At 30.4% G+C, this 14,845-nt stretch overlaps 1 long non-coding RNA gene across 1 annotated transcript in view; it reads right to left on the reverse strand.

Annotated features, from left to right (window-relative positions):
* Positions 1-1,856: 1,856 nt before the first annotated feature.
* Positions 1,857-14,845, reverse strand: part of LOC140666491 (uncharacterized) — a 263,412-nt gene continuing 250,423 nt past the window's right edge. The window contains exon 4 of the long non-coding RNA XR_012046761.1: positions 1,857-2,366. This is a non-coding gene — a long non-coding RNA (uncharacterized lncRNA). The remainder of the gene's footprint in view (positions 2,367-14,845) is intronic.

Below are 14,845 nucleotides of genomic sequence, written 5' to 3' on the forward strand. Positions count from 1 at the left end.
GACTCTCATAATCATAAAATTCTAATCAGGCAATTATTGACGCGATATTTTCATGCGAAATTATGCTAAATATAAAGCACGCTCGCGAACTTTTGTACATCATAAACCGAGTATAATCGTTAAATGGGAAACGTATTTGTGCGGGTTTTTTCCTCTTAGACGTATACTATTTTATGAATCTCGTGGTGTAACTTTACACTTAAAATAAGTTAAGATAATTAATCGTTATAATATAATATCGAACTGTTTATAAATACAGTTTTAATACTTGTGGGTAGATTTAAAAATTCCTGAAAATGTTTTAAGTAATTTTTAAGAATTATATAAATATTTTTGATTTAGTTCATAAAATCATTTTCTTAAATCGTACGATAAAACGACATTAGGAAAATTTTCAGCGTCAAATTAAATTCTTCTGCGAAACGGTAAACGATCTGAATTGCTTGTAAAAAAAAATGATTAACGGCGGAATCCGACAAGGTTGAAAAGAAAGGCAGCTTGTTTCGCGCGAGATAAGCGTTAGAGCGGCACGAAATAAACGCCTTTCCGTAGATGATAGCGATTTCGAGTGAACGAACTATCGCGAAGGGAGCATTAACGGGTGGAAAGCGTGGGAAGAAAAGCGGAAGGACTGAGGCTGTGTGTGTATGTGCAGTAAAAGAGACATCAGGAACCTATTTCGAAGTGGCGCGGCACGATTTTCTACACTTACTCGTCCATCACGCTAATGAGTTCGCAGGCGGCACAATGCCTCGTAAGAACTCGGCAAGATAAGACTGAAAAACCTTTGCGAGCAATCTCTAATCCGCGCGATAAATATTTCGTATGTATGTACGTGTTTTACAGTGGACACGAGAAGAGAGATTCGCATGAGCGCGCACATTAATCGTTGACTGCACGTTACTTTACTTTATTTCTTTATATTTTATCTCATTTATCTCTTTTTCTTTCTCTCTCTTGTATGTTTTTCTTCTGAAACTTTTTAACGTCCAGTCATTTTTAACAGCAACTGAGAATTATGTTTTACGTTAGTCAAATATATGGTTTGCTATAATAGTATAATACAATCTTTTTCAAGTGTATGATTCTTTTAAATAAAAAGATACGTCGAAAAAATTTATGTATTGTAACTTGTAGGAAAAAGAAAAATCAGTAAATTGTTTTATCGGGAAAATAAAGGAAGAACGAAATATTTATACGCCTCGATTTTTTCTAGATTTGTGTATGTGTGTATGTGTGTGTATGTGTGTATGTGTGTGTGTGTGTGTGTGTGTGGGGATCACACTTTTTTTTTCATTTTTATCGACACTCTTATAGTCCTTGGTTATGTCCCACTTTCGCTTTCGATGCAAATTTTTACCCTCAGGCACGATATTAAGGTATCGCCGGTAAATGGCATCTTTAATATTGAGAACAGTTGCCAGATCACGTTCCATGAATGTTTTTACATTGATGGCTGACGATTGCAACATATATCAAAGTTTTTTTGAAATTTTACGATGTTATATAAAAAGTGCATAAAGTAAACGGTATACATTTTTCATAAATAACAATTAAAAATTATCACGTATTGCATTAGAATATGTATAAATAGCTGGTAGTAATATATTAATATAAATTTATCTCTCTTTACTAATACTAAAGACTTTAAATATATTTTAAAATAAAAAGCATTTATCACATTACATTGTGACAATTACTTTCTTTTTTTTTTCAAATATATTACACATTTATAATTTATTCATAATTATAATTATTTTTAATTATAATTAATTGAAATTATTCTAATTATAATTAATCAAAATTATTTATAATTATAACTCTAGTTTTCTTTTTAAATATATAATTAATATTTATTAATTTTACTTTTTAAATAATTGTCTTTTGCCAATTGACGACATTAAGGAGCAAATTTAATCAGAGACGCATAACCGCAATTTTCTAAACTCTCGACACAAAATTCCATAATTCATATTTCTAACATTTTACATTGAATGCAAATTATCCTCTCATAAGTCGCGTCTTATTGTGGCGACCAGACCGGTCCGCTCTCGTTGTTTAAGAGGCATTCAGTCTGCAAACAGTCAATCATAGGTCCGAGGGTGACTTTTGGGGTGGAAGACAATTCGCACAGCCACTGAATATTATCCTCTCTCATTGTACTGCGCTGCACGTCGTCATCTCCGGCGAAAAGCAAGACGCTCCCCTGCCAATTTATCGCTACGATACCCGTTGTTTTCCTTTCTGAAGAATACCTCAACAGCGGTAGCGAACGAATGAATCCTCTCCCTTTTGCGCCTTTATCTCTCAACAAACAATCGGTCGCCAAAATCTTCTATCGATATGATGCGCCCCACCATGTCTCGCTAAAACAGACAATATTATCGATTAAAAATGTGGACTCTTCAAAATTTATTTATATCATACAGGGGTTATATACACAGTTAAAATTAATTTACGCATTTTCCATGATGATTTCGTGAGACATTAAAATTCGATGCATTTCGAACGCGCTGCAGGTGAAATTTATCGCGTTACGATTATCCGTTCGGTCGATGAACTACGGGCTACAACGGGAAGCAATCTCAGACGACGAAGATTTGCTGTTTTCAAGGATAATTAAGGATCTTCCGAGCGCCTGCGACCCTCTGATACGAGACAGAAGTCAATTAATAATCCTTTGTGGAGAAGCCAGTTTGGTCCTCCTTATAGGCGACTGTATAATATCCTGACGCCAACGACGGCCGTCGCTGCTATTCAGGATCGGCATCGGGACAATGGTCCCTTAATCCTGAAATTTTTTCCAATTATCTCGGTCCGCGAAAGCTGCCGCAAGCTAATTAAACTTATTCCGAAATTCGCCGCAATTTCTTTCGCAAACATTATTCATTGTTAAGCGGTTGGCCACCGGATCGACCACCGAATTATTCCGCAGAGACTTATGTAGATCGAGAGATCGAGAAATCCTTTCGTCTACGAAGAGTCTCGCTTCCTTTATGATTCAAAATGAAAAAGGTCGCATGTGTGCACTGTGTGACTGCTTTTTCTATTATTTGCATAAATTAAGAAAAAGTTAAATGAAAATATGGTTTGTGAGAAATTCATTATTTCATAATTATTTATATTTTCTGAAATTATGAAAATATCATATGGAAAATATCAATTATATTACATTAATATATTTCATTAATAATAAAATAAACAAACGAGAAGGAAAATAGAATTATAAATAAAATTAATTATAGAATAAAGTTAGTTTAATATAATAAAAATAATATAAGAAAATAATTTAATATAATAAAAATATTACTTTATTACTTTCTTTTAATTGCTATTTTAAATTTCGAAAAACTACAAAAGAGCTATTCTACTATTTGTTTTGTATTCTTTTTTTAATAACTATATATGAACGACACTTGGACTAACAAGAAACTTTTACAATGCTATTAGCATATAGGAAATTTTCCAAAGTAATGGAAAATCATTTAAAAAATGCACTTTTGCAGTAGGACATGTTGAATTAAAAAGACGCTAACAAGCTGCTCTCATGCGAGATAAAGCTAAAAAATTGTACCATTTAAATAAAAAAAGAAAAAGGAGAAGAGATGAGCCTTCGAGCCTTTAAGGACCTTTTTATCTGCCATGCAGTAGATCCTGATGGTCGTCGAATAAGCGTTTCGTAATAATTTCAGGGGCGTCGAACCGGGTAATTCCCGAGTGCGTCGAGGCGCCAAACGCGATTATGTAGCGCAGCCGGAACTGGATATTTCGCGATAATAAAAATTGAATGGCCGGCGCCTGGCCGTCGAAGATACGAGCGTAATTACGACGAGCACTCAATTTCAAATCGTCGTGTGCATACGCATGCGTATATACGAGAGTGTGTGTCAACAATCGCTTACCCTTCTACTCGCGATAAGCACCGTCCATATCGTGCGTAACAATTTCACGCATTAATTAGCAGACTCCACGATAAAAACATTTTTCCAAAATATTATAACAAACGCAGAAATTAACTGCTTTTTGCTTAGTTGTTTATATTGACTATGATAATCTTTTGAGTGACTGTTAATTGAATTTTGCTCATATGTATTTTGCGAATGTAACAATGACAGATAAAGAGCGTCAAATTTTAATGTATTTATTATTTAAAAAATGATATAACGTATTTCTTTATACAGAGTAGAAAAGCTTGATAATTTTCAAATTAATACCATGAATTTTCGCATATTAATAAATTTCTTTACATAAATCTACAAAACAATGTGTACTATTTATAAACATATATAAGTAATTTTTTTATAGTCATAAGATTTGTAAACATATAAACCATTTATAAACATATAAAACGCATAAGTTGTAATTTAATTAAAAAAATAAAGTCACCGAAATGTTTTCCACTTTTTTGCATACATTCTTAGTAATCTAGTTTGGAAGTCTTTCATTGTGCGTTGCACTATGTCTTGCTGTAATTTCCTGATGAATTGCGTAAACTAATTTTTAAATGAACAATTACTTATGCGTTTTATACATGTTTATAAATGGCTTGTATGTTGATAAACACGCAAATTTTTCTGCCAAATAAAAATTGAAGATTTTTTAATATTTATTAAGAGAATTATATATCGATAGATAATATTATTATCTATGAATACGATTTTAAATCTAGTTGTTACCTGAACTGAAATTCTATCGGAATGTTCCTCATAATTGATTATTTATTTATTCATGACCAAAATACCGCTTTTCGCGATTTGCAACAAACCGAAAGTGACAAATTAGTATTGGTTCAAAACGAGAATGAAATAGATCGGAAACGAACTGGTTGTAATTGTACGGCGTTCATTAACGTCGCCAATTAACACGCCAATAATTTCAAGCTGCAATGAGCAAATTGGTTTTCAAATTTTTAATCTTAATTACGAGTTATCTTTATAAAATGCAGTAGTACCGGTTATTTCATTAATATTTGTTTTTATTTATAGACATGATAAATATTTATTGTAATTATAATCTAACGATGAATTATTTTTCTCCATACTCTTCTCTTTCTGGTTATATATATATTTATATATATCTTACAGTCTTCACACAATAATATGAAAATAACACAACTTTTATATGTATACATAATATAATCAAAATATATTCTATATACTTGAGAATGTAACTAGATACAAAAAAATTGAAAGATAACTAGATACATTTAATGACACAAAAAACAAAAAAGCAAAAAGGTCCTTATTAATTGGATAAAATAATAACATATTAGAGAGAGAGTTATTCAGTTTGCAATTAGTGAAATTTTTAATGATATTGTTTAGTAATAATTTTTTTAGTTTCATAACAATATGATAGCAACATAATAATTGTAAGACATTTGAATCACGTAATTTAATTACTTTAAGAGAGAGAAAATCTCGATTGTCCAAGATTTTTGCATGAAAGGTTATTGTTTTATCGACACTGTAAAAAGTAGTCAAAAGCCCGCCTGTCTCTTCCGTAATAAGTAATTTCACGACTTACAACGCATTCTGGCTGACTAAAACGAAATTGCATTCGTTATGGCGTTGTAGACGTGCGTCACCCTAAAGTTTTCTACGACGGGCCACTTACAACTTTGTTACAACTTCCTCGTGCGGATGAGGAGTAATTTTTCGTATTTACTGACTGCGCGCGCTATTTCTGATTGCCGTCACGTGTACTCGTCGAGAAAAAAAAATTCCGGAAGATTATCTCAGACCAAATGACACACGACATATAGCAGAATCTGAAAGTTTTAACCTAATAAAATTGTGAAATTAGAGGACTCAATACTAATGAAACAGAACTAATAAAAAATTTTTTATATAAAGAATCTTTCATTAAACAGTATTTCTTTGCAAATTGTATAAAAACAAACTAAAATATATTTTTTTACATTTTAGATTTAATTCATATTTAATTCATATTTAATTTCTCATATGTATTACATTAAATTTACATATGTGCATATGCATAAGGAAGACAAGATATATAAATCTTTTTTATTATAAAAGTATATTAATTTTTTTATAAAATAAAACTTTTATTAAAAAATATATATTAATTCTTTTCAAAATATTCTTTATATAAAAATTATTTCACTCTTTTGAGAGAAAGATTTTGTAATTTACAAAATTAAATGAAAAACTATACATTGTACTATATATATACTTCAATATATATTTATATAATATATATATATATATATATATTGATATTTATATAATAAAGTGAGATAAAATAAATAAGTTCTTACTATAGAAAATTCATTAAAAATGTTATAAAATTAAAAATATTTAAAAACTGCTTCTAATATGCATTGAGATATAAAACAATAAATATATGTATAGAGTGGCGCATCATTTCTTACATTTTTTATATCACTGTTTATATGTGTTATTACTCTAACATAAGTCTTACAATTGCGCCCAGTATCTAAACTCATGGAAAAAGGAATTTTCTTAAAAGGTTATCGTACTCAATGGTCTTCAATTGGTCGATCGTACGGTGGTATTTCGCGTCGGTAAACTTTTCTCGATGCTCGAAGGCAACGCGACAGATTAAGGGCGGCCGGTAAACATGCTCGGCAAATATCAAGCCGCGCGTCTCGGCCTTAAAAATAACAGACTTTTCTAAAAGCTCGACAGGCACGTCGGCGCGTCAGCCACTCGAATATGAAAGGGAGACACACCGGGAGGAATGCACTATCCTGTACTTTGGATGCTGTGCAGGTGTTATGATACCGCGCGTTTACGTGTTTGCTTTCTCATGCCGAGTAAAAAAAAATCACGTCCGCGATGACCGCCAAGAAATCGACGACTCACCGTGATGCTAGTGCAAACATTACTATTAATTAATTATGTATAAATGTCTAATCTGGCCCATTAGTGTAGCTTTGCTTTTTCTTCTCAATATACTTGTTATTAATGTATGTAATTAAAAATATTTAACATAAACAGTACTATGTTTTTGCAGCAGAAGATAAATTTTAATAATGAGTAAAATTAACATGATAAATATATCGAATTACTTAACAAAACAATTGATAATTAGATTTAGTTTAAAAACGCAATTATTGCAATTTTAGAAAGATATGTTAATGTAAGGAAAAGAGTATATTCGTAATTGGATTTATGTATAGACATCATCAATCTTCATTCACAGTTTTATTAAAGTATCAAACAAATCCACCTTGATGAAGGCTATAGAAATTTTATTGATTCATCTCTCGGCGTTGAATCAATAAAAGTCGTTCCCGGATTGATATGAAACGAGTTTTTTTTCTTGACATAGATTTAAAATCTTTGATTGCGATATTTTCAGTTTTAACAATGATTTACGTTCGTTTATATTATTGGAATTCTTTTTGCACTTTGATAATGTAAAATTACGGTATAAATACTTTGTTATAAGGATGCACTTTGCAAACGCATGTCGATTGCATCGTCAAAGCTTTCGAATACGCGAAAAAATCTCCTTTCTTATTGTTAGTGCAACCGAAATTAAAGCCGTAATGCGGAGAGATACAAGTTGTAGATCCGGCAGAAATTGCTGTATATCTTACCGAGTTTCGCAAGGCGAGTTTGAGGAGAGAAGCGTGCATGCATATAAAGTGCGGCGAGGATACACGAGGGTTGGTGGCGAGCCTTGCTTGCCAGAAATTGTGTTTATACCGGCGCATAAAGAACGTTACGAAATGCGCGGGTGGAGGCGGTCGCGTCGCGAAATTTAAAGTAACAAAAAGGTACGGCAGAAATAACGAGAAATAGAAATGCGGAGACGAATGGGCGTGCGTTTTTATTTTGCCACGGAGAAATATACACACTGTCTCGTAATTTGCATGCTTTCTTTAGTCAATGAATTTTTTAAGTACACTTTCAAGCAATTTATTTTTTTTTTAATTTTCTTTCTTGTTAATATAAATAATATCTAGATATATTCAATAGCTGTGGATAAGCTTCAGGACAAATTGATAAAAAATTATTTGATTTCATTTTTAATTATTTTAATAAAATGTAATAAGTATAAAGTTGTATGAGTATTTTTATAACAAATTTTAGTGAGAATTTTAATAACAAAGATAAAATTTAATATGTCATAGAAAAATTAAATTTTTATCTTAAGAAAAGCTAATTCCAAATTATTAAAAAAATCTGCCAATAAAATTAAGATCAAAGATTTGTCCAATATAATAAAAAAACTATAAAACTAGTAGATTTCTATTAAATTTCAATTTATTGAATAGACAAAAATATGATTTACAACCATGTTAGAACAAAATAATAATGAATAAAAACAAAATTTTGGATAATTAACATAGATATGTTTCAATCTATTTTACAAAATTTACGACATTTCTGAGAGTTTTAGTTTTAAGATTTTATTGCATAACAGAAATAATTTTTGCAATCTTACTTGAATAACACAAAAATAGAAAAGGAATCATTATTTTTATATATGGCAGTGCAAGCTATCGAATATATCAATCTACATATAACTATTTATAAATTTCTCGCAGACATTTCCCGTATTAACATGATATATATATATATATATATATATATATATATGTATACACGTTATATTAACATGATTATAATATAATAAATAATATATTATTCTTCAAACCAATTATAGCTTTTCCAAATTGAAAGTTTTAAATCATATATATATCTACTGTATGTATAAAAACAGTCTGTGCATCTATATAAAAATAATTATATTATATAGATATTATATATGTTTGTATATGTCTTTTTTATTTATAGGATATAAAATAAGTAAGAAAATTATAACAGTTATTTTAGATTATAAGAAAAATTATTAAATTATAAAACAGATTTCAAATAAAATGTTTAAAAATACTATATATTACATCCTTTAAATGGAGGATCCAGCAATCTTAATTTATTTTGATAGCATAATAATTTTTTTTACTATAGAATAATAATCTTAAATAAATTTCACACACACACACACACACACGTTTTCGATATTTGCGAGGACGGAATAAATTTCTTAATAAAGCAAATAAAATCAAATAAAAATTTTATTAATGTAATGTATGATGCCTTCCTTTTTTTTAATTATATTTACATACAAATATTATTACATATTACAGAAGATATAAAAGATGTTCTTCTTTTTAATATGCTATCTATATATATATATATATATATATATATATATATATATATATATATATATATATATACACAGTTAAAATCACAAGGGTAAACTCTGTGTAGGTAAAACGCGTATATTAAATTGATAAAGATATCATGAATTTATCGAATAAACATCGAGCACAAAATGTTCGTAAATCACGCTAATGGCGCGAGATTTCTTAATGAGAAAACATGTCTTAATAAAACAGTACGTCACATGCATTAGAAATATCGACGTGCCTGATAAAAGACTAGTATTTGTACGAGCGCTAATGGCGTAATAATCCGACATCGGATTTTCAGAGTAGGATAAAGCGAAATCTTAACACATCGTACGCACGAGTAACTACATTAAGATCTCTTTTATTTATTTTCTAGTTGCGTACCACTAAAATTAATACGCTAATATTCGTAACATTTTAAAAATAAAAAAATTGGTCGTACATATTACACACACACACACACACACACAAATAGAAACAGAGAATGCAATACACAAATTATAAATTCATAAGCACTCAATGAGTTTCTTATATGCTTGCATAATAAATTTGTGTAATCATTGTAGATAAATTTTTTTGAATCTATTCAGACAGGAATTCATGAGAAATGTAAATCAGGTTATATTTCTACCGTATTGCATGTCTTGTATCTTATCCTGACCAGTCGGACATTAGTCGTTGCAAACCGACAATTTTCGTCAGAAACGCGGCAGGCGCGTGAAATAAAGTACGAACACATAACTACGAAAATATTGCTCGATACGTCGCCGGTGATATATGAGGAACCGGCGTGTGACGCGCGTTCTTACAACCAAGGCACGTGAACGGGCGTGATTAAGCTTCCACGGGCACGCATCTCCTACGACGGAATAAAAAATTCAACGATCGAGGAGAAAGAGACGAGACGGGGGAGCCAGGGGAGCGGTAAGTCGTTTCGGAGCGCGCACAACAATTTCATTACGACCGCGCTTTTAAACTTTTAATATCGCCCGGCGGTCGCCTTTATTGCATGGCTCCTTCCAGGAGCGCGATCCTAGCTTTCGCGCATTCGTCCTTCTTCCCGCTCGTGCTCAATCTAAGACTCGAGACGGAATTAATGCGCGACTTTTATGAAGGTTTCGAGTAATCAGCGTATTTCAAGTCGCGCGCGTGTTTATTCACCGGCACGAGCTTCTGATCACCTTTCTTCTATTTTAAAAGATCCCATTTTTCAGTATTTCTGTCTTTGTCTTGCAGAATTCATTATGAAATTAAATCCAGCCATTAAATCGGTGAACAATTATAAAATACAGGAAACTTGCTTTTTTCATAGGATTAATATACAGACAATGGCGAATTAATTTTACTATAAAACACGCTTTTTTGATATCTTTTTCTTAACACTATTTGCAGAAAAGACATGAGTTTTTAAACTTTTTTGCTTGAAAGATACAGATCGGTGATTTCATCAATTAGGATCGTTATTTACCGCGTCTGTGTTTTACGACAAAATTAAAATCCGTTCTCGTGTATTTTTCAAGAAACCGCGCAAAAAATGATATTGCAAATCGCCTTTCAAAGTAAATTAGCGTATTGCGGGCATGCAATTTTCCTTTGCCGCACCCGTCGTGACTTAAAAGATTGCACGGAAACGATGCGAGTTTAATTCAAGTTTACGACTTGCCGCACTTGCGTTTCTAGTGTAATTAAAATTTAAGTATATCGTTATATATTTACAAAAAGCTCTCCAAACTAAAAAACTTAAACTATAAAATTTAACACTACTAATTGCAGTTTAATAAAATTATTCTTCTATACTTTATTACTAACTTTATTACAATAAAGTAATAAATTATATCTATAGAATAGATATAAGAAAGAAAATTTGTTTTAATTTTGTAATTTCTAATTTATATTGTTTGACGCGCTGATCAAAAATTTATTTATTATTTATTTTATTAGATAATGGTTTTATATAATCAGATGGAGATTTATAGATAAAACAGACAGACTTATTGATTGATATCGATCATCCTTAAAATATTATATTAATCGAGTGTATTTTATTCAATTATCAATCAAATCCACGTCATGAAACATTTACTGTAAACGAAGGGCTTCATGATACGTTACTCGGGAGTAACGTATTATGAAGATTTAATTAAGAGTAAAATAGTTTCTACAATGTAGTAAATATAAAGTGATAATCCTACACAAGTATTAAATACAAAACGTTATGATCACCCTTTAACAGTTTACTGTCAGCGGTTCACGAAACGTATTGTTACTGCATCAACATGCGCTCTAATTACCCTCGTATCAACCAACTCATAAGTCGTTATGAAATGCAATTACTCGATGCCGGATTGCATCTGCTATTTGTAATACAGTTGTACTGAATATACAACATGCGGGTAATACGAATACCAGGAGAGAAATAATTGTTCATTGTTAGCAAAATTATTACAATTGTCGGATTAAGGAGCTTGGCTACTATATTAACAGTAACTGATAATACACTGAATAAGAGAAGTAATGAAAATATAAATTTTAGATTTACAAATCGAAAAGTGTCGATGCTGATCGTAAAATTATATATTGTCAATAAAGTACGTATATATCACTATAATTGTTATAAAATAATTTCTTTTTAATTTTATATAGCATAATCAGGGAAATAACATTGTATATTTTTAAGACACGTTTTAAATTGTTAAATGCTTATTTTTTACAAGCAAAAAATTTTATGTGTTATAACTTTGTCACAAGGAACAAAGAATAAGAATATTCTTTGAGTTCCTTTGTTTCAGTTTCACTACATTTTAAGGTTAAATAAATTAATGCTTATAAGTGTTAATATATGTTAATATATAATATATGTATAGTGGCCGATACTTTATTATTTCTTTGATCACTTTGATCATGGAGTCAGGCCCGTCTCTATTGTATTTTTCTGCTGCTATGTATAATATTCTCATCTCGCCGATGCTCTATTACCTGGCCAACAAAGTATTTTCTCATACATGTTGCAAAGAAAATTTCACGCATATAATTTCAATGAAATTTTAATGGTAATTTATCTAGCCTGCACGAAGTGACATTACGTGAAAATTTCGTAAAATAAGTAACTTTATTCCAGTCAATTCTATGCAATTTACATATTTTGATGACCAGAGATTGAAATTAAATAATTCACGGAGTAACACGTGCCGTTAATTTGCATGTTAAATTACTTGTATTAAACTATATCACAACTATCACAAATTATTTTTTTAACAAAGTAAGAAGTTAATGCAAAAGTAAGAATATCTCTATGACTGCAAAATCGAATATATATATATATTTTTATTACATAAGTATATACATACAGGATTAGATATAATATATATTTCTTTTCTTTTATATTGTTAACAATGTAACCTGATTTGCGATATTCCGTAACTGCGCCAAGAACAAATACACATGCATAGTCTTCTGTCTTTCTATTTTTTCTATTTATATTAATTTTTATATTAATTTATATATTGTTTCAATATGTATAAACGTAACAGCAAATTTTATATAAATGCTTTTTTCGCACTAGAAAGTAAAGAGAAGAGTGCTTGTTAGAATTTTCTCGCCCGATGTTTATTCTGACTAACCTCTATTTCACGTGAATGAGACGAGGGCACTAATTAATTCCGCGATCATTAGAAGACCGGTCACATTGTCGTGAAAACAGCTCGCCACAGAACGTCCAGCAGAAACGTGTCACTTTCATCCCGCCTTGTTGCCAGCACAGGGGCCGGATCCCGTAATTAAAGCGAGTAAACAGAGTTATCCTGAAATTCGGGAACGAGCACCCGTGGCTCGGGGCTAAGCCGTCTAATTGACCCATTTTCGCGGTAATAGATCATCAGCTACCTGTGCACGGGATATATCCATTACGCGACGCCACGAAACGGAAAGAAGAGCTACCGCGAAACTGTCGGCGAGCTCGTTACCGGTATATATAGACGGATCCTTGAGTCTTGTACGCAAAACGTTATTTAATTTCGCGTTAATTACCGTCTCGATCAAAGCACCAGAATACACGTCATCTTCCTCAAAGATTTTCGATTTCGTAACCCGTAGAGTACGATTTGCTCACGTGAAATTTCTACCTGCTTGCATTTGAAGGTACATTTCTAGAGAGAAAAAGAGTCGATTTTATAAATATTTCGTAAAAATGTATAAAAATGTAGAATATTATAAAATTAGAGCAAAAAATGTTTAAAAATTCGGAAATAATAAAATACAAATTAAATACGACTATTATATTCTCAATTTAGAATAAAAAAACAAAATTAAAAATAATAATTGATTTTGTAAATTTTTGCCAAGGCAATTACGTTCGTTAAATTACATATAACTCTCTAGATAAAATTTATTTCTACAAACAGCCAGAGAAAAGCCAAAAGATTTCTCTTATCTTTTATATTAACAGTATTATTAAATTATTTTTACTTTTAACTTTTTAGTTAATAAAAAATTATTACTTCATTCTCAACATTCGTTAACGAGATTCGGTAGAATTTGCGTCCGCTATAAAAAATTCTAAAATCTCTCGCACAGATTTCAAAACATTGGCCGTATAATCGGATATGAGATCCGTACCTGGTCTCCAGTTTGCTCGGTAGAGTAGCATAGTTTTAATAAATTTTGACAGTTTTCATGCACTTATCTCGAAATCCTAATGTCACTCCGTCCCATAGTGCAGTATAATCGCGTAATACAGTTCAATGCAGTGATTTATAATTAAATGAAGGTGAATATTTTATTCTTTATGTATATAATTATAATTATATTTTATTAATTTTATATATATATAATTATAATTTATATAATTAATAAAATATAAATTATAGTTAATATATATATATATATATATATATAAAGTATTATTAGAATTACTTCTTCGGGTAATGTCCTACGAATTTGTTTTTTGTAAAGACGTTTCTCCAACCGCAAAATATTTGCTGACTAATCGCGATTTATTTAAAAACCATCGTGCTGCCTTGGAGTAATCGGTTCAGTGCATTTAATGCTTACTGATATTATCGTATAGTCTCGGTGAGCCAGAAATTATATCGCAATAATGCACAAATAATTTTGCTTTAACATTTTGTAAGCCGCACAATTGCTTCAAACATAGAACATGAATTACAATTTTTAAAAGATTTATATAACTTACAAGTTTTCTGTGCAATAAAAAAGAGCGAAACGTGTCAATGTATTGTATAAAACATACAATTCTTTCATATCGAAGTGGCACAGAAGAATCTATACCTATGTTTCAAATATAAAAATTTTTAATAAATTCCATGAGAATGAACCAAACAGTTGAATACTTGTAATCGCTGAACACAGGACACGTATATTTTTTCCCTAACAAAAATTGCACTTGAAAATAAAATAGACATTAAAATTATAGTAAAACTTGCTCCTTAAAATATGTCATCTTGAAGTATACATAATTAATATAATAAACAGTCCAATTTTTAAACATTTATATTTATATGTAGAAATCTGTCAAATATATATTTAAAATTATATATGCATATGTTTGAATGTCATAAATTGTTTATTTATGTTGAATGTTATGTTCTAACAATTTTATGCAAAAATTTGCTATTGTATTTACATATTTAAGAT

This window comes from Anoplolepis gracilipes, chromosome 6 (genome assembly GCF_047496725.1).
Source record: "Anoplolepis gracilipes chromosome 6, ASM4749672v1, whole genome shotgun sequence".
Classification (NCBI taxonomy): domain Eukaryota; kingdom Metazoa; phylum Arthropoda; class Insecta; order Hymenoptera; family Formicidae; genus Anoplolepis; species Anoplolepis gracilipes.